We start from the raw sequence: 21,732 nt of genomic DNA, 5'->3' as shown, positions 1-21,732 counted from the left end.
TCCTTTTAAATATATATATATATATATATATATATATATATACACACACACACATACATGCATACATACATACATACATACATACATACATATATTTTATCCCTAAACAATGCATTTTTCATTATTTTGGGTTTTATAAGAACAGAATCATTCTCTACGTCATGGTCTACACCTGTCCCTTTTCCACCCACCTTATATTTTGAGATATATCTAAGTTGATGTGTAGCAGTGATTTATTTTCACTAGTGTGTAAAAATCCATTAGGTGAACATACTTCAAGGTATTTACTTATTTTCCAGTTGACGAGCACTGGAAATGGGTCCAGCTTCTTTGCTGCCATGACTGTGCTTGCATAAACGTTCTTATACACGTGTCCTAGGTCACATGCACAAGACTATGTACGCCTGAGCAGAGAATGTAGAGTACATGGAAATGGGATTGTTCAGATTAACAGGATGATGCCAGATTGCTTTCAAAGACTTTGTACTAATTTTTACCTCCAATAGCAGAATACAAGTATGATCACCAACGCTTGGCATTGTTGGTTATCTTGATTTTTACTCATTTAGTGGTTGTAATTGATCTTAATTTGTGTTTAACTGGTTACTGATTAGACTGAACATCTAAATATATATATATGTATATATATGTGTGTATGTATTTATTTTTATTTATCTGTATATGTGTTTTTAAGACAAGTATGTGTCACGTATATATCACACACATATCTTTTGAGTTTTCTTCCTTTGAAAGGGCTTATTCAGGGCTTTTAGCCATATTTTTGTTGAACTTTTGTATTTTCTTATTGATTTGAATTAAATCTTTAATATATTTTGGATACGGGCCTTCTGTTTGCTTTGTGTGTTGCAACTCTTCTTCCAGTTTGTAGATTGTCTTTTCATAATCTGTATGATGCCTTTGGATGAATAGAAATTGTTGATTTTTCAAGTAATTAAATTACAATCACATCCTTTATGTCAATATATCTTTCTTATTGGAGAATGGGGGAAGGCTATGTAAGAAAAACCTTTCCTGCTTGCACATTATAAAAATATTCTCACATTTTTAATGTTATCTCTCACACTTCGGTCTTTAATACATGTAGAATTCATGTATAGTAGGGATGAATTTCATTTTTACCCATATGAATAACCAAATAATAAAGTCCATTCATGTGTTGATCATTTTCCCTCAGTTATCCAAAATTTGATCTCTATCAAATTCCAGGCTTCAACATATGGATCCCTAGATGGGCTTTTTCTTCTATTACACCAAAAATCTGACTTATCTTGCTCCAATAGTACATGGTCTTATAACTTTGTTGTTCTAGTAGGAATAGGGTAGAGTAAGCTGTCCCATCTGACTTATTCTACTCAGGCATGTCTCAGATATTCGTAGGCTTTGTATTTCTGTGTAAATTTTGGCATCAGCTTGCCAAATTCTAAAACAATACACTGAGAATTAGGTTGGAATTACACTGAAGCTATAGATTAGCTTGAGAACATTTGACATCTTAGAATACTGAGACTTCATGTTGCTAAAAATTATATATCTACCCATTTATTAAAATCTTTTAAAAAAGCAATAAAATTTTATTATGTTAATATAGGTGTTGCACCTCCTTTAACAGAACTATTTATAGGAACCATATGCTTTTATTACTATTAAAAATTAATAATATCTTTAATGTTTTGCTTGAATAGGAAAATCCAATTAAAATATAGTGATTTCATATACATCATTTAACTAAACCTTAGTTTTAATAATTTGGAGGTATTTTAGGGTTTGGTATGTTGACAATGATGAGCAATAAATTAATGTATTTTTTTCTTCCATTTCTTTCTATACGGTAACTTTTCCCCTTGGTTTATTGGCTAAGATTTATAGGGCAATGATGAATAAAAACAGAGACAATGAGCATTGTTGTTTTGTTCACAACTTCAAAGAAACTACATATATATCTCAAACCACGTTATACACCTAAAAACTAAAGCAAAGTTTATGTCATTTGTATTTCAATAAAAAATTCTCTGTGGAGTCTGTAATAATATCCTTCTTTTTTTTTTTTTTTTCATTTGTGTTATTAGTAGTTTGTGTCTTTTCTCCTCTCTTGTTTGCCTGGCTAGAGGTTTATCAATGTTATGGATTATTATCAAAGAACTAGCTTATGGTTTCATTTATTTTCTCTATTATTTTTTTGTATTCTCTTTTATTAGCTCTACCAGTTTTAGTTTTATATATTTTGAAGCTTTTTTATTGGATATGTGCAATTTAGGTTTGTTTTGTCTTCTGTTAAACTGATTCTTTTATCATTATTATATTCCTCTTAATACCTGATAATTTTTCTTGCTTTTAAGTCTACTTTGTCTTCTATTATATAGCCATTCCATCTTTTTTTTTATTAGAATTTTCATTACACGGTTTTAATATTTTTTAACTTTTAACGTACTTACATCATATTTAAAGTGAGTTGCTTATAGACAAGATATAGTTATCTTTCTTATCTAAAGATAAGCATATACTTATCTTTCCTATCTAATTTAATAGTCTCTGTCTTTTAATTATCCTGTTTAATTCATTTATATTTAACGTAATTATTAAGTTTGTTTATTTTGCAGTCAATTTACCATTTTATAATTTATCATGTGTTCCTTTTTTCTTTCTTTATTTTCCCTATCCTGACTTATTTTGGGTTATTTAAATCATGTTTTTATTCATTTTTATCCATCTATTGAGTTTTTGACTGTATCTCTTTTATAATTTTATAGCGATTGCCCAAGGGATTATAATATTTATGCTTAACATTTCATTTTCCAATTAATATTTTACCATTTCAAGTGGAATGTAAAAAACACTGCTATCATTCAGGTCTTTTCACACTTTCTCTTTCTGTTGTTATTTTCATGCACGTTATATCTAAAAACATTGAGAAACCCCATCCGACAGTATTATGCTTTTTTTATTCAATTATCATATATATGTTAAATATCGTAAGAGGAAAGAAATAATCTATTTTCTAATAGTTTTACTGTTTTTATGGCTCTTCCTTCATTCCCAATGTTTTAAGTTTACTTCCAGTATCATTTTCCTCTTTTGGAAGATCATTCTCTAGCAATTTTTTAAAGAGAGGGTCAGCTATTGACAAATTTACTTAGTTTTCTTTCATCTGAAAATATCTTTATTTCACCTTCGTTCCTAAAGATATTTTCACTTACTGTAGATTTCTCAACTAAAAGCTCTTTTTTTTCCAGCACTTTAAAAATATCGCCTACCTTCTTCTGACCTCCATGGCTTTGATGAGACTGGAGACAGTCATAGAATCGTTCTTTTAGACAAATGTATCCTTTTTCTCTGGCTGCTTTTGGAATTTTTTTCTTTGTCTTACGTTTTCCACAGTCTGATTATGATGTGTCTGAGAATGGATTTCTTAGAGTTTATCCTATCGGAGTTCATTTAGAAATTCATTGATGGAAATGAACCCTGGAGCAGTTGAGATTCCTGTAAAAAAAAGAGAAAAAAAAAAAGAGAGAGGAAGCAAGGAAGAATGGTTGGGAAGAGTTTTTGACTATTCTAAGTTCTAGGAAAAGTTTGGCCATGCCAATGGTTGTCCTTGGGTCAAAACCACCAACTGGGAGAATCTCACATCTTGCAGGAATGGGCTAGTCTTAGTGCCTCCACCTTGCTTGGTCACTGCCTGGGAATAGTCCTTGAGAAGCATAGCCTTGGCATGAATGAAAGGGCGGATTTGGAAGAACAACAGTTGGGATCATCAATTAATTATGCTCCCTGCAGCAAGAGATTTAAGCGGCACGTTTTTATGGCTGCCTAATCTAGTTTACTTTGTAAAATATTACCCTAGCACCTGTGTGGTGGGTAGACAGTAGGGGCCAGGGACAAACAGGGATAGCAGTTATATTGGAGCACTATTAGCGAGAGTGATAGTGTTGGAATTGGTGAGGAGAGCTTAGATTTGGGATATATTTTTTGATGTAGGGCTATCAGAATTTTCCAAAAAAGTATGTTTGGTGTTTGAGATAAAAGACAGGAATAACTCAAGTTTTTCAGCTTGAACAGCTCAGAGACGGTCATGGAGTGAGACACTTAAGTTTCTCTCAGAATAATGGGAAGGAATAAAGGAGAGAAAAATGGAAGAAATTGAATGAAAAAAAATCAACATTTGCTTATAAGCAGGTTAGATTAAAGAGTGAGAGAAAGAAAAATCTCCTTAAAGAATACATGCAGTTTTTAAGGAATGACAGAGGGGAATTTCAAGTTCACATGGATATGAAAGAAAAAGACCCAGGGGAGTGAGGAGACTCATAATGAACTGTTAGGCCTTTATCATAGACAAAGCTGATGTTTCCGCCGTCTGGGTCAACACAACGACCTTAGATGCATGTGTGACATGACATTTAATTGGCAGCTCAGATCAAACCTAACGTTGAAGTCTTTCATAAGAATGAACCTTAGCAGCTCAGACTTTTCAGAGTTGAGGGAGCCCTTAGAAATCCTTAATCTATCTCTTCAGTATATGTGTGGGAAATTGAGGCCCAATAGGGGCAGAACACGATCCCAAATCACCAAGCCCTTTAATCTCAAGAAAAGCAGTAAGACCAGCTATCCTGATGTCTCATCTCACACATTTCCTTGCTTCTGAATTGAATGTGGGCCCCCAGCTCTCCATCAGATGTGTACTGCGTCGAGATCCACTGCTACCTGAGTCCATGCACCTGAGACACCTCTGCTCAGGGAGCTAGGGCCTCAATATCCCATGCCCATCCTCCTGAATGTAGCCGATTCTAGAACAGACTTTATTGTCTCATAGGAGACCTCATACTCACCTACAGAGCTTGACCAAAATATATGCTCCTGGTCCTGATCTCAGAGTTTATAACATAGTAGGTCACCCAGATAAGAATTTAAAGAATTTCTAGTGTAACTTTCCACAAAATGTTTAGTAAGGGAGGTGACATACAGTGTACAGTGGAAATCCCAGTGGATGCCCATACCCTCACTCACGGGGCTGAGGGCAACTTCACCAGGCCTCGTTCCTAGCTCTTCCAGGAATAAGCTTTCATTGATGGCATGCTCACATCAGTGTGTCTGGACCTTTGTTGATTGACTTATTTTTTCTCTTCATTGCCAAGAGAATCCTTTAGGTCTTTCTTCATGGTTGGTCCTCCAAGGCCCAGCCCGTTGGCCCCCTATACCCTACTGCTCTGAGATATTTCTATAGGCTGTGGACACACACTTCCAGATGCATAGCTGCGGTTTCTATTATATTTCAAAACCCGTGGACCTCCCTCTGTGTAAAAAGTCTTGTGTTTTCTTCGAGAAGCTTCCCAGAAGATACAAATCTCAGTTGGACGAACAAGGTGAGTAAGACTGGGAAGTGGGTGGAGGAAAGAGGAGGAAGAGTCGGTGAAGTTGGGGATACTGCTGCAGAATTCGGGTGTTCAGGATGTGATATTCTAGATTTACGGAGGTGATGCTACATCCATGAGGAAGACCTCCTTGATTCCTAGCTGGAAGTTACTCTGCCCTCCTCCAAATCCCTCCTCTGGATAGCAGTTTATCTGCTCTCTCCTGTGGCATTCAAGACATACCGTTTTATGACATGGCTATCTGTCCTCATGGAACATTTCTACCAATAGATCCTGGACGCCTTTAAGGAAGAAAGACCAGGCTAGCAAAGTGGTTAAACACATACATAGAATTAGAATCATAATGCCCAGTTTGAAGTTTAGGCTCTGCTACTTAGTACCTTTGTACCTCAGGAAAGCCCATGAAACTCTTTAACCTTTTTACCCATAAACTGAAGATGCCAACAGTACCAACTTCAACACATTAAAATAGAGTATTGAGATAATGCAAGAAAAGCACTTAGCCCAGTGTCTGTCACATAAGCCCTTAGAGTTTAGCTGTTATTATTTTTGAGAAGATTTAGTGTTGGATTCATCTCTTCATCCCATATATAAAAATGCTCAATGACTATTTTAGAATTAATCTCTTCTAGAATTGTTCCTTGGACATGCCATAGTCTATTATGTGTTGGATGGCCTTTCTTGATAGCCATTTTCCATGTGGCGACTCGGGAACCCAGATTGCTTTTTTCTGGGTTCTGGAATCCATGGTTTCTGAAGAAGGAGAGAGAACAGTGAGAAAGACAGAGACAGAAAGGGCACTTCTGCCCATATCCTGTCTGTCGAGACTCAGGGGCGTGGCTCCGTTTAACTACAAAGGAGGATGGGAAATGTCGTCTTCATCTGGGCCTGAGCTCACGCACTAGTGGGGTGTGCCCCTCGCCTTGTCTCAGGGACATCATTCTTTGGGAAAATTTATTCATTATTATTTCTACATGGCGACACTGAGGCTGTAAGATATTATATAAGTGGCCCAGGGCACTGAGTAAACAGTCCAGTGTAGGGCTCCCCTTGCACACCTCAGACACATGCTGTGGGTTCGACTCAATGTCACCAAGGGGCCAATGTCATCCTCTGACAAGGACCACTTCTAAACTGGTCATCATAAGCCAGGCACGTCCCAATGGCTTTTTTAACTTTGTGATCACGGATCCTCATGACAGCTCTGGCAGGTGCTGGCGACACCTCCATTTTACAGATGAAGAAACTGAGGCTCAGGTAGGTTAAATAATTTTCCTAAGTTAATGCTGTCACAGGAGCAGGACAGGGGTTTGAACTCGTAAAGCCCACGCCCTTACCTGTGGCACCGTGCTGCCCTTCTCTTAGGCAGCCTGGACTTGAATCGTGGACAGCGGGGTGAACCCTTCTGTGTTCCCCAAGCCATTGGTTTCCACCCACAGCCTGTGATGTGGGGAGGGACACCCACTCTGTTTTTAATGGCAAGGAAGCTGAAGCCCCCAGAGGTAAATGCCTTGCCTCAGTCAGTTATAGTTAGCAGGTGGTAGAGCCAAGTGGCTGCCCCGCCTCCCCAGACCAAGAGTGGCCAGCACATCCCCTCCACACCTGGACCTCCTGGCACAGGGCAGGTTGCCTGGGAACCTCCAATGGCTCTGACCTCCATGGCTTTGGAACCGGACAAAACGAAATAAAGAAACAACGTGATTTGTCCAATAAAGGTTTGCCGAGCGGTCGCTCTGTGCAGGTAAGGAAAGAACGGGGTGCCGGGCGTGGAGCAGTAAAAGGACCATGAGGACCCTTCTCTCATGGAGCCCGTTTTCTAGTCATGGAGACGATAAATAAACTCAAAACCAGAATCATAAAATAACGACAAGGAGTGGCTGTCACGAGTTAGGTGAGTCGTGACAATCACTTAATATCCTCTGAGACTCCAATTCTCCCCATGATGAGGTGACCATGATCCCCCCCGTCTGTCTCAAGACTGTTGCAGGGAGCAGAAGGGAACAAAAGGTTAGGGGCACCGCACAGGTGACAGAGCTTCCTCTCGCTGGCCCCTGCTGGGCGCGGGTACACGCCGTGCCCCTTTCTGGATTTATGCCCGTGGCCCCCGTCTCGGCAGCACCAGGTGCCGAGACGCAGTATCTTTATCTTATAAATGAGGAGATGGAAGCTCAGAGTCCCGAGTCACGCGGCTGCTGAGTGATGGACTCTAGAGTTAAGCCGAGGTTTATGGGGACCCCAGAGAATGTCATTTTCCACTAGACTAGCTTTAACTGCTCTGAGGATGGAGTTAGAAGTGTGTCGCATGAGAAGAGGGAAAGGTGAGCATGGGAGGGCTCAAGTTCAAGGGTTTACTCACTCCTCGTCAGCTGTAAGACCTAGAATAGTATTGCCTGCTCAGAACTCATTTCCCCCCTTATAAAGGGGGCGATAATGCAGATCCCTTAGGGCCTGAGGGGACTCATATTTTGAAGGGCAATGTGGTCAGCATATTGTTGACAAGTCTCCCAGAGACTCCACCCCCTGGCATACATATCCTTGTGAGATCCCCTCCCATTGACCACTCTCATCTAATGAACGCATATGGGATGTCAATTCTGAGGCGAGGGTATAAATGACTGTAATTTGCATCTTACTGGTACTCCTGGAGGAGCCATCTGGGACAGAGCTGGTCAACAGCTAGTAGGTAACAGGCCCTCAGTCCAGCATCCCGAGAAGAACTGAATCCTGGGACCAATTACATTGTAATCTGGCAGAGGATCCTGTCCTGGGCAAACCTAGAAACGACTGTGGCCCCGCTGACAACTTTATTGCTGCCTCGTGAGAAACCCTGAGTTGACACTTTGACCACAGGACCGTAAGAGCCGCTGAGCAGAAGATCCACCCAGCTAAGCCACGCTCAGACTCTTGGCCGGGGGACACTGGAGGCTCACAGATGCACCGTTTCCATCTCTAAGTTGTGGGCTGCTTCGTTACGCAGCCAGCGACAACCGTTACAGGTGACCTGGGCATAAGCGGTACATGATGGACCACCGTCCGGGGGTCTGGGCGGGCACCCTGTAACGAAGCTCACTGATGTTTCTGCACCGAACCTGTGTGGATTTCCATTCTGCGAGTTAGGTAAAGATCATGAATAACTGTATTTTCCAGTTCGGCAACGTTAGTTGGTCCCAAACGTACGAGCGAACACCTGGCTCTCAGAGGTTTCAGGTAAATGGTTGTGGACTTTTTGCACATCCCCAGGGATGTCGCCAGGATCGATGACAAGGTGCTTGAAGAACATACTGAGCAACTCTGCAAAGCCCAGTGGTGGTTGCTCCCTCTTATGACTGATGGCGAACTGAGTAAACACAGTCCTCCGGCTCAGACTCCTGCCCGCCCCCAGGGACGCAGAGGAAACCAGGGACACGGGGACCTCACAGACCGCCGGGCCTTGACACTGCTCGCCAAGCTGCTGCCGAAAGAAACGTCTATTCAGTACACATGTGCTCAGCACCTGTCAAGGAACGTTGCTTCAACCTCGAAGAAGGCGTGAGTGATGCATCCCACCAGGACCCAGGCATGAGTGATGCACCCCACCAGGACCCAGGCAAGCCTGTGCGAGCCTCTCTCGGTTCCAAGGCCCAATTTCCAAGAATGAGACCTCAGCCCTGCCGGACGTCATCGGAAGCTGAACCGGGAACTTCCTGAAGACTGCGTCATGCACAGGAAGGCAGGGGCCACACAGCAGGCTCCTTTGTCCCTGTTGGATCCGTGACCATTTCCACCGGCCTGTAAGGTCTCCATCAGGGGGCCCAGAACTAGCTCTGAACAGATCTCAGGCTGAGTGCACGAGGGGTCGCGAGACGTTTCTAGCTCTGACTGGAGGTCGTAGAGCTTGGCAAAGCTGGGATCGCACACCGGCCACATGCACACGAGCAAGGTGATCTAAGGCCATCTTTGCAGACTCGGAGAGACCATCCGACTTCAGGATTTTATCTAAAGTCCCTGAATTTAAATGGCTTCAGTACTGGGGAGATGAAAAGAAGGGAGAACACGCTTGATCTGTTGTTTTCTCCCAAGCTGCAGGCCAAATTTTTGTTTTGTTTTGTTTTGTTTTGTTTTAACCAAAATTCGATCTCGTTGCTGTCTGCAGGGTGTCAGTGACTCCTGTAGACGAATCCTCTTCCCACCCTTGTGTGCTGAGGCAGGAAGATGCGCCACATTTTCCTGAAGCGGTCCCCAAATTCACCCACACACACACCCCAAAACCTGATTTGGTGTTTAAACCCGGCGTGGTGTTTAACACTTCCGAGGGCTGGTTTTGGCAGAGCCTTCATTGTAATACTGTAACATCGCTGCAGGCAATTTTCTTTGATTTAATTAGAGGAACCGTGGTATGTTTTTTTTTTTTTTTCCTTTTTTGCAAAAAGGCTTTATTATGTAGAAATGAAATATGTATAAATTTAATTTTTAATCTTGTCACTACAGTGTGGGAAGGAGCAAGCTGATTCTTTTAATTTACCCTCTTTGTTTAAGAAAAAAAATTAAATTAATCTCATCACAAATGTTTATGAGTAATTGATTTGGTTTTTGCACTCTAGTCAGAAGTGAGAGAGTTGACTGCTGGACCCATCCTCCATCTAAAACCTGATACGACTGACTTTCCGTGGATAAATACTTACTTGGGGTCAGCCCTGTTCCCTATTCTCAGGGGACGGCGGCCGTACGGGGGCGAGGGACAAAACCAGCCCTCACGGCCCTTCAGTTGGGAGACTTTGTGGCCGAGCAGAAGGCATGGCACCGGAGCAGGTCCTTGTTGGAACACGAGGGTCGTGCTGCCTGGCCTTGGTGACTGGGGCACTCCCTCGGCAACCCTGTCCGCACGTCTCACCAATGGATCTTCCCTGCTCACAGCTGAGTCTGGCATCACCCGTGATTACAGACATGAAAATGTTTTCTTTCTGAAGGGCTAGGGCCAGTAACAAACTACTAGAGAATTTCTGCAGAATCCTGGCTTCCAGCTCCAGTGATTCCATTCGGCAGGTCAGGGGTGGGGTCCAGGTGTTTTCCTGCAGGTTATTGGATGTCCGGAGCGAACAGCAGAGTTGCTCATAACCTGCGCATCTCAGCTTTCCGTTTGTAGCACACCATGCTACTGTCTATGTCTTCGTATTCTGTTTAACTGGATATATAATCATTATACCGCATGGTGTCACTTTATTGTTATTTATATAATTATGACAGATAATTACATCATAATAATATCACTAATTACATATAAAACACTTTTTAATATTATATATAATTATAGTATATATATATGTTCTATAATAGAGAAGGTGTAACATACAGAGAAAGAAAACGAATCACATTGGTTCAATTTTTGTAAGAATTCTAAATTTTCGTTGGTTTGACAAAATAGTTTTCAAGCTTTTTGACAAAAATAGTTGTCCGTTTAGACCTGGGTTTCTCACAGGTGGCTATGTGAGCATTCGGGGCTGGATGTTTTTCGGCCGTGGGCCATCCTGCTCACGGCAGGGTGCGTAACAGCATCCTTGGCTTCCACCCACTGGATGCCTCCTGAGTCGTGACAACCAGAACTGGCCATAGACATTGCAGAATGCACCGGGGGGAGCAAAGTCACCCCCAGCTGAGAACCACTGAGTCCTGCCAAATCCCAGGATGCTCCCGAATAAATGTCAAACCAAGAGGTCGTGAACTTCATTTGGTCTTTATCGAGCAAGGAACGGAGGATTGGAGATGGGTTTTGGAGCCTGGACTTGGTGGCAGTGGGTAGCATAGCACTGAGTTGTTGCACGTGGCACCAAGGCCTTTTAGGCACTTAACCGTTCACAGTTCCTTTTGATAAACAGCAGCTGCATCTGATGATTTGGGGAGTGGGACCTGCTTCCTTTCCCCATGCGGGCTGGGTACCAGGAGCGGTGTCAGAGCAGAAGTGTGTCTTAGGCTCACCCTGAATCTAGCAAATGTGTGTGAGCACGAAGGCCAGGAGGACACGTGACCGTGGCATCTGAGAGGTTGGTGAAGCTGCATGCAGGAGGTGCCGTATGTTCTGGTGGTGGCATTGGCCAACTCCAGGCCGCTTGGTGGCAGGTTCCCCGGTAACCCGGGGATTGGGACCGAAAGATCTCTAAGCCTAGAAGTCTGCAGGATGGCTGCCAGGGTGAGCCCACGCCAAGTTCGTAGACGTAGTTTGTGCCTGCCATCGGTGCCTGGACGATCTTTCTAGAAGCCGTATTTTTGAACCCCTTCCCTTCTGATGAAAATGGTTCTTCCTTAGGAAGACTAGCATACACTGCAGAGCCAACTTCCGTGACCACACGTGACCTTTGTGAGCCCTAACTGCCCCTGGACTGAGAAGTAAAGGAGCTTCCTCTCAGATGTGTCTCATTGCTTACACAAAGGTGTTTTCAGTAAATGCCAGACAATCTGATTTGGGGGGTAAAGGGATAAAGAGCACCTGGGGACGCCTGTTTCCAGAAACTGAGTTATTTTAAGCCCCTTTACATGATCAGCCAAGGACACTCTGGGATTTCAAATGACTTAACCAGTGTGGATGAGATTTAATAAATGGCCAGATGAGCACCGGGTGCCCAGCCACTGGGCACCCTGACCTGGTCCCCACATTCACGTCCAACCGTCGTGACTGCCCTTTGGAGCCAACGGGGTGGTTGGGACAGTCACAGGCATGTAGAAGGGGCGTATTAGCAGCGTCCGTTTGACGGCCTCCTCACCCACGTGAGGAAGTTTCCTTGTCCTTCTCACGTAAAGGGCTCCCATGTCGGCGTCCGCTTTTAATTATGACGCTTACCATCTCCAGACATGGTCGGGTGGTCACACACACGCTATTCTCCACCTAATGCCTTGTCATTTGCCACCCTCTGGAAGAAACATTTTTATGGGATTTTGCTGTATTTGGCTAAATATCGAGTTTATTAAAACGTACCATGTTTTCCTGACGGCCTGGTCAGTTGGTGGAGCTGAATGGGCATATTTAACCAAATCGAAAACTTGCATTATTAACCTCATAGTTTAGAAGGGGGCTTCTCACACATGGGAAGCAGAAATCGAACGGCGCTGGGTGAGGAGTCCCTCATGGGTCTGACAAAGCCACACCATCATGATGCTTTTCTTCTTTATGTGGATGTCTGGAAGAAGTAAACTGCATTTCAGAGGTTTTTTTTTTTTTTAACTTTCTCTACTTGTAATTGAATTAAACTGTTTCTTGGTTTTGCCTGCGGAGTTCCAAGTGCCAACCAAAACATCTTCCAGCAGTACATTTTACGAGCATACGTGGGGTTTACAGTTAACCACGTTCATGTATCCAGATCTGCTCAAAGATTCTTCTCTCATCCTGAAACCCAAGACACCCATCAAAGGCGAGAATGACGGGGACCATGTAATCCGCGGTTGTCCTCTGCACCCCCCGCCGCTGTCTGGGGTGAGGGGGCGGGGCCAACAGTGATGAGCTGCTGTTGTCACCAGGGATGGGGCCACTGAGCCAAAAAGCAGTGGCGGGAGGAGGGACGTCACCCCTTCTCGAAGGAGGGGCTCAGGTAGACGCTGAAGCGGAGCAGCCATGGAAAGGGGGAAGCAGAGGGCAGTGAGCAGCAGGAGGGACAGTCCAGTCCTGCGTCTGCCAGCGAGTTACTGTGCGACCTTTGCAAGTCGACTCACCTCGGTGTCCTCAGTTCACAAAATGCCTTTGTTTGGACACCCAGACCAGCCCATGTGTAAGAGCACGGACGGTGGGCTCATGATCTCAGACTTTTGTCCTTACAAACCTTCAGCCTTGACCCTACTCTGTAACCTTGACCCTACTCTGTAACCTTGACCCAGGTTTCTGCATTTGTAAGATGGAAGTTAGAATTCCCACCTTAGTAGGTTGATATGAGAACAAAAGATGTTTAAATGCAAGTCTTAACCCCCAAGCCTTGCTCTGTGTATAGTCCAGAAGATTCTTGAAAGATTGTTCTGCGGCGTAAACGAGCTTGAACTGAATTACTGTAAATCGTCACCTACTCTGCGATGCCATCGCCTGATGGCCGTTGGAAGCTCACCGTCGTTCGGAAGGCGGGTCCATCGTTTTAGTGTAGGCGAGAACAGTGACAGCTTGAAAATGCAGCGTCCTCAGACCTGCATGCGGGGATGGACGCGGGAGGGTGGGTGGCTGGATCTGTTCTCGTAGGTGCAAACGGTCTGCAGACCATCTTCGGGAAGCATGCTTCCAGAATGAAATGCTCAGAGAAGCTGCAGCGAACCCGAAGCTGCACGGGCTCGCCTCACGGTCCCCTCATCTCCGCTCTGTCGCATCCTCCAGAGACGCACGTTTCCTTCCCCGCTCGGCTTCCTCTTCATTCTCGGGACCCTTCTGTGTCTGTCATACTTGTCGCTTCGGTACCTGCCCGAAAACCCTTCCTCCCTAAACCTGCCTGGACTGTCCCCTCATCACTTAAAATAGTTACCGGACACGATCGTATCTCAGAAGCTTCCCTACCATAAAGTCACCCCTCTATTCAGCTTTCTCCCTCACCTTGGACGTTTTTCTGTAGTGATGTGAATTCCACAGCACCAGAGTCACCTATCAGGGTGAACGTGTTCTGTTTTGATTCTGTTTTGTAATCCACCTGGCTTTGGCACTTGTTAGATTAAACTAAACATTCTTGTTTACTTTACACACCAGGGACTTCGTGGATGGGAACAGCTTTGAAAGGCTAGCCTGGGAACTTAGCTGTCACTCACAATGTGGTTCCCTGGGGGAAAAGACAAAAATGCATTCTGAGTCTCAACGCATCACACCAGGTAAGGCAGAAACACATCTCCCCTTTTCCTCTGACCCCAGGACTAGGCGCTCCTCCCCCACCCCCCGGCTTCCACATCACTGATGGCAGAGAGAAATGGTACTCTGGTCCCCACAGCTATGCAGGGCACAGAAGAGATAGAGGGACAGGGACAGAGGGAGAGACGGAGGCAGAGAAAGGGAGCGAGAAAGTAACCGTGGAAAGATGTGACCTTCCTGGTCCGCTCAGCATTTCTATTCCTGATCTGGAAGAACCCATTCCATGAAGTCACCCAAGTTTCTAAGCGGATGATGTTGAAGCAAAAGTGACCCAGGGTGGGGTGGGAATGAGCACACAGGGCTACCCGAGTACCTGCTGAGTCCGCGTCACTGGCCTGGACGCTTTGTATGTCACATTATATTTAAGCTTTAAGATGCCCTTAGAGGCAGGCATTCCGACCCTCACTTCGCAGGAGAGGAAAGTGAGCCTCTGTGAGGGATACAGGAACCTGTTTCAATGTCACCCACCTCCGAGTGGAGTCTGACCTTGAAACTCTGTCCTACTCTCCTCAAGTCCATGGCCCTTGCTCTAATTTAGAGAGCAGACGCTCAGGAACTGGCAGAGTAAGGATCATAGTGTCCGACAATGGGATGATATGACGTCTATAAGAATAGGGCTAGAAATTATTTACTCAAAAGGAATGATGCCTGTGATTTTTATTTTTGCTTTTTGGAAATGAAGTGATGCTTTTGATGGACCAAAAAAACCAAAAAAGACAGGTTATAAAATGATATATTCTCTAAAATGCATGTGCACATTTAAAAGCACGTGTATCAAAAGCTTCATAATGGTATGACATTCTAATCGCACTATCAAAATCTTGGGAGTGGAATTATGGGTGATTTTCACCTTCTCGGGGCTAGTATTTTATACGATTTTATAAGGCATATGCATTCTTTTGCAGGAAAAAAAAAAAGCACACACAATTATTTAGAAAGCAGTGGTGCTGACAACAATAACGAGAACGTCATTTTCCCGGTTAAAATTTCAATCCTGGCCACCACGACTGGCATCTCCATCTGCAGTTCTAGGACCAGTGTCGGCACCAGAAACGCTGCTACCACCCAAACCGGCGTCACCTCTACCTGCAGCAGTGGCAGCCACAGCAAGGACACTGCCGCCACACGAGCTGCCACCAGCGTGATGCCGCCGACTGCCCCGCGGTCCACCAGTCGCCATACTGGAACCCTAGCAGGAGAGGCTGGAAAACGCAGCCAGTGCCCTTCAGGGCTTCTGATGATGTCGGGGAGGATGGCTGACGTGCGATAACAGACGACCTCTGTCCTCTCGGCTTCCCCGGGGATTAGGATGGTTCTTGGCATTAGTAGGTGCTCAGTAAATGTTTGTTGCAGGAAAAAAAAATGAGGAAAACAGCATGTGTTAACCATAAGAGTTGCTGAGTTTCAAACTATGACTTCAGCACCGCAAGCTGTGCAGATAGATGGACTTAATTTGTAATGATATGGGGACGCCATTTTCTTTTCATTAAAGTCTGCATCTGGTGCCTTTGTAGCCTGAATTAAACACCATTTGTCATGCTATGGTCTTAGAAGGGCCCCTGGACGCTGGTCCCATTAAACAAACTCTGCCTCCCACATGTCTCTCTGCTAATGTGAGGGGCAGTTAAAGCTAGATAAGGGCTCCGAATGGGTCTGCTCGAACCTCTCATTTTATGTCTGGAGAAGCTGAGGCCGAGAGGGTACACGTGACTTGCGCGTAGTCACACGAGATCACCCTATTCCCGTCCGTTCTTAGGTTATTTCTCCCATACTGAGTGGGGAATGCGAGACCAGCCTTTCCACAGGGAGACCAAGACGAGAGCGGATGGTCTTCTCTTTCTGCGGGAGGCACAGGGCGAGCCTGACCAGTGCTCGCAAGTCAGAGGAGGGGCGCACAGATGGGGAACGTGGGGGTACAGGGAGGTGAAGCTCTCCAGCCGGGGCGCAGGGCCGGAGTTCAACTCGGGAACCTTGGGCTCCCAAAGCCACTCTCCCTCCACCTCACTGCTTTGAGTTGTCAGCGAGTTATCTTTCCAAAAGATGGGGCTGTGATGACGGCCTGTTATCTGAACATCCCAAGGGTTCCCATCGGCGACAGAAGAAAACCCCAACTTACAGGTGACATCGAAGGTCATCGCAGTCAGCTCCCGGTCACCTTTCCTCTCTCGGCTCTTTCCGTGCCAGGCTTACATGGCACAGGTGCGCTGGGCTTGCACTCAGCTCTCTCGGACCCCAGGGCCAGTGCACACACTGGTCCCTCTCCCCATAATCAGAGCATCCTTCCCGTCTTCCCGATCCCTCTAGAGGTTTCACCTTCCCTTCTTTATCAGACCTGCAGTGGGCCTCTGCCCTGACACCCCTTTCCTTCCTCAGCATAAACATATCACCTCCATCTCCGCTCAGAAAGCCTGATTCGTACCTACAGCGCTAGACTTCCCCAGCTGAACCCCAGCTGAACCCCAGCTGTCGTTCTGAGGGTCTGCTCCTCGTGGGACTGCAGGTCCAAGAAGACAGGGCCGTGCAATGTGCACCCACAGAAACTACAAAGCCCTTAGCCCGAGTCCTTGTTACCACATCGCCTCACACGGGCCAGCTTCGCCGACTAAACGTTTGGTCGATTGCATCTTTACAGCGTTTTTGTCGTTTACTTTTGGTAAAATCATAATTAGCGTTTACATCTGGAAACCATTTACACTTGATAAAACTGCTTTTCTTGGAGGCTTTCTGGAGTAGCTAGGACAGACTTATTACTCCGCTTCTCAGATAAGAGAAGGGCTCGAGGGATCACCCCCTTCCTCGAGGCAAGGTCACGCGAGAACAAGGGGGCACCGTGGACCCTGAGTTGTACGTGGACTTGGACTCTCTTTCCAGAAACGCTGAGCTGCTGGAAGACGTGTCCCCCCCCGCCACACACTTTTTTTTTCTGAGAGATGACAAATTATATTCACTATTGTCCTAAAGCGGTTTTCATTTCTGATTACTTAATTTGCCCAGCGTTTGCCTTAAATGGTTTTCCACGGCAGGCTGTAGATGTTTGCGGTTGACTTTTTGACATTGTAACACTTTAGTACAAAGGAAGCTACAGAAAGCAACAATGAAAACATTCACTAAGTATGTTTATAATCAAATATATTCCTCAGTAATTTAATTTGGAGGAAGCGAGAGCTCAGCATTACAAACAGAGGTCTTGTTAATAATTCATAAGTCCCGAAACGGTTTGAGACTCAGGCCACTGTTGGTTGCTTGGCTCAGAACCACCTCTGCCCACTGAGGACTGGGTATTCAGGGAACGTGGACCCTCCGAGGCTGTGAGTTGGTGGACTTTGAACAGTGTCCTTAGGAGGCTCAGATTCTGAGGAGTCAAACTTCGGGATGAGGCCAGGGGTTGGGTGGGGTTAGGGTAGAATGAAAGGGCCTGGGTCACCATCCCGCCCTTAACCCACCAGATCTGAGAGGTGGGCCGCCCCGCCATGGCGGTGGCCTCAGTAGCCCGTGTCCCTTATTTAAGGTTTTTGTCTTGCCGTTGGCTTTTGTTATTGAAATATGGAAAACAACAGATGAGTCCAGAAGAAGTGAAAATAAGCGACACATGCTCCATGCTGCATAACTTACGACAGCGACGCCTCAGCCCAGAAACACACACTGAGCTTCCGAGTGTGCAAGGGGCCTTCACATTCATCTTTTCTCTGGCGTATCGCAGTCACCATGAGACTCCGGTGAGGGTCCGGAGTGGCTGTGGCCTGATCACGTCCCTGCCCGAATCTGGGGTGGAGACGAGATGACAACCCGTGAGCTCTCTCGTGCCGGCTCGAGTCCACGGAAACGAGGTGAGAGTCGTCTCGCGTTTGCACACGTCCCAGATTGTTTCATGGTCTGAAAAATGGGACGAAGAGTCTTGGTGAGTTTCTTTGGAACTTAGTCATTTAAGGAATGATAGTGAGTTTAGAGGGAAACAGACAAAGGGTGAGAATAGGTAGTTTAAAGAGAAGGGAATACAAATGGCTTTGGGGCATGTGAAAATATGCAAACTTTACTCGTGATGAAGAAATGCAAATTGTGACTATAACGAGATATTAGTTTTCACCTATCAGATTGGCAAGATCAAAGAGTCTAATAAAACAGCGAGTGGGCAGAGCACGGGGAGCTGGGCACAGCGTTTCATTGCCGTTAGGAATGCAAACCATCCAAGGGATGCTGGCGGGGTACCATCTGGATAAATATTCTCAGACACTTTGATACGGTGTTTTTATGGCAAAGTGTGTGGAAACAAAGGTATAAAGATACTTGCTTTGACACTTCGTGAAGAATCAAAATATGGTAAACGCCCTAATTATTCATTTATGAAAAAGCATTTAAACAGTTACACACACATGCACACACACACTAGAATAGTAGACAAGAATGAAGAAATGAAGTATTTCATTTCTTTACTCTTTGTATGTATTTAATATATGAAAAAACTCTTCAAGCACACACATATACATCTACACACATGTGTATAGATGTATGTATGTACACACATCAAGTATATGTATATACGTATACACTTGATTTCTTCATATGTAAATACATATGTGAATGTGTGTGTGTGCATATACACACATGTATGTTCACACAAGGACACATGACACTGATATGGAAAGCTCCACCTATTGACAAGTGAATTAAAAATCGGTTCAGGCATGCACCTGTGTGTTAGATTTCCAGCTGCATAAGAACAGTTCACGCAAGCCATGCACACACCATGCACACACCCCCGATTTCCAAACATCTCCAGAGAACTAGAAAACTCAAGAACAGTGGGGAGAGATACACACGCTTTTGTGGCATGTATATCTCTCAAGTGCAATTATCTATTGAAAATTAATATTTAAAAATATCACGGGCTCCCGAGGAAAAGGAAATGTAACGTGTTGTGGCAGTAACTGCTGGTACTTATGTGACAAATGAGCATCCCTTGAACCCCTCACTTTTTGCTTTGTTCCTGTTTCCCCGTGTGCTTCAGAGAAGGCAGAATTTGGGGGGCTGGATGCCCCAGAATCCTTGGGGCTGGACATCCGCCCTCCCACTGCACCGTCTTCTCTGTATCTTCTTGTCCTTCCTAGAACTGTGGCAGCACCATGCTGAGCATGGTGGGGTGTGCAGATATTACTGAACCCCCAAATCCAGCAGCCCAGAAGCCGCCCTGCCCCTTAATTTGTCTACAGAACTCACACGTGGTCTCCCCATTTAAGCCTTGGTGGTCAAGGTTTCAGTTCCTATGAGAAGCGTCCTGTTTTAAACACAGCTCATGCAGCTTAATTGTCATCGCCGCCTTTGACGTGTGGATCCTTGGTTCAGCATTTTGGACAGGCAGTCTTGTTCTTTTATGCTTAAACATCCCTGGAGACAGAGGACTCCCTTACTTCAGCAGCAGTCTGGATCTGTCTTAAAAGTTCAATCCGTTAGAATGTTCTTTCTTCCAACAAGGTGAGAACATCCTGTGTGATTTTTCTTTCCAAGGGTCCCAGGTATTCATCGCTCACTGGTCAGTCTGTGTGTTCTACATTCATTCACCTATCCATCCTTCCATGCAAAACTAACAACCGAGAGCCCCGAATGAGTCACAGATTTGGGGAAAACAAATGCCAGGTACCCCCATTACAGCACTTCAGCTATTTAAAGATAATTCTCACCCCCACCCCCATCCCCCGCAAAGTCAATATCTTCTTTTCAAGTTGACTTTTATATTCTTGATTTTTTTCTTTACATGCCCTGGTTTTTCATGCTGTCTGCATCTCCGTCTCTCCTCCCAGAGGAATCTCTCCTGCACATCCTCTATGAAGCTCAATGTTCGAAATTAAACACGAAATGCCAAGTGTGGCCTGACTGGCACAGACGAGAGCAAAGTTGTCACCTCCCTACCCGAGACGTTAAAACTGTTAACACGGGCCCAGAGCACGGGGCCCTGAGGAAGATCCTACTACCGTGCAGTTTGATTGTGAACTCAGGTGTCCAGTCACACTGCTGACTCCAGTACCTAAGTCTTGTCTCCCATGTCGTCCCAGTGCAGCTGGGCCCTAGGACCCAAGAGTGGAACCTAACTTGACTCGGATCCGCTTTCAATGTCTCCACTTTAAACTATCTTCCACCCCCATTCCTTGGCCCCGTCCCCAGTCCCATTTCACCCACAGCCCCTCACCACCCCTTCCCCACTTACAAAGCAGATGTTTCCTGGCTGAGCCTTGACTGCGATACATACATATATTTTTTTACACTGTGTCACTAATGGTACCAGCAGGGCGCCTCTTTCAATAAGATGCTGATTGGTCGAAAATGGCTTCCAGTAACTCAGCCTTTGTTTTGTAAAAAACATTATTGCAACATTGTATAACACTTTAGAAATGTTTCAAATTTAGGCTGGCTGGTGATTTAGCAGACTAGGGGGCTAGCATATGGAGTCTGCTATGCTTAAGAGGCTGTGGTTTTGTTCCTGGCACCACCAGGCGAGTCAGGATTAGCAGTCAAGAGGACCTTCTCATATTTGAGCTGGCCACAACACCAGGTATGGGTACCTCTCTTGGACCAGGAGCCAAAGTCTTGTGGGCATATGGGGGAGATAAAGTTTGGATATCTTAAGGCAAGCAGTTTCTGACAAGCTTGTTCTATCTATCTATATCTATCTATCTATCTATCTATCTATCTATCTATCTATCTATCTATCATCTATCTATTTCATTCATTCATTCATTCAAAATTTACTTAGTATCTACAATGTGCCAGATACAGATATGTTTAGGATACATTAGACCCAAATCCTGTCCTCAAAGCCTTTGTAGTCTAATCAAGGATACAGGAAAGGAAATACAAATTGCAGATCAGCTTAAGAATTACAAGGTGTGGGCATTTGGAGGCACCCGGAAATAAAGAATTGGAAGATACTAGTTGATGTGAGTTTAGGACCGTTTTCTAAATATATTTGTCTAACGATTAAATTAGTACTTACTAAGAATCATAGGAAGTAGAAGAGAAGAATACTTCCAGCAGAAGGAACTATGTGTGCAGTCAATTGGTGTAACCCAGAAAAGGTCAGTGTGTGGAAGTCAGGACTACTTTTCACCCACTTTGCCTGAGAGCTAGCTCTACATTCATGGACCATCTGTTTCTCTGAGAAGCGCCAGGACCTAAGCCTTCTGGAGGGACGTTCATTTGCTCTATCTGAGCCCCATACAAAGCTGGAGTCATGCACAAAAGCACCCTTATTACTTCCCACTGTCTTCTTGACCACCATCGGACTTGGAGAGTTTGTGATAATGACAGATATGGAGCTCGAAAGAGGAGGTCCAGCCTGACTTTGAGCTGTGCTTAGTATTAGCCCTGAGAGCTTGTGCGAGCCTCGGTTTTCCCATTTGTCAAAGGTGGGTGAACATTCGTACCTGCCTCGCAGGGATGGAGTCAGGGTCAAGGCACACGTCCCATCATGTGAAAAGAGATTGCTGTTCTATAAAGCTCTTCACGAATGACAATTAT

Source organism: Pteropus alecto, unplaced genomic scaffold (genome assembly GCF_000325575.1).
Source record: "Pteropus alecto unplaced genomic scaffold, ASM32557v1 scaffold8, whole genome shotgun sequence".
NCBI classification, from domain to species: Eukaryota; Metazoa; Chordata; class Mammalia; order Chiroptera; family Pteropodidae; genus Pteropus; species Pteropus alecto.
The sequence above is the reverse complement of the archived record's forward strand: the minus strand, read 5'-3'. Positions refer to the sequence as shown.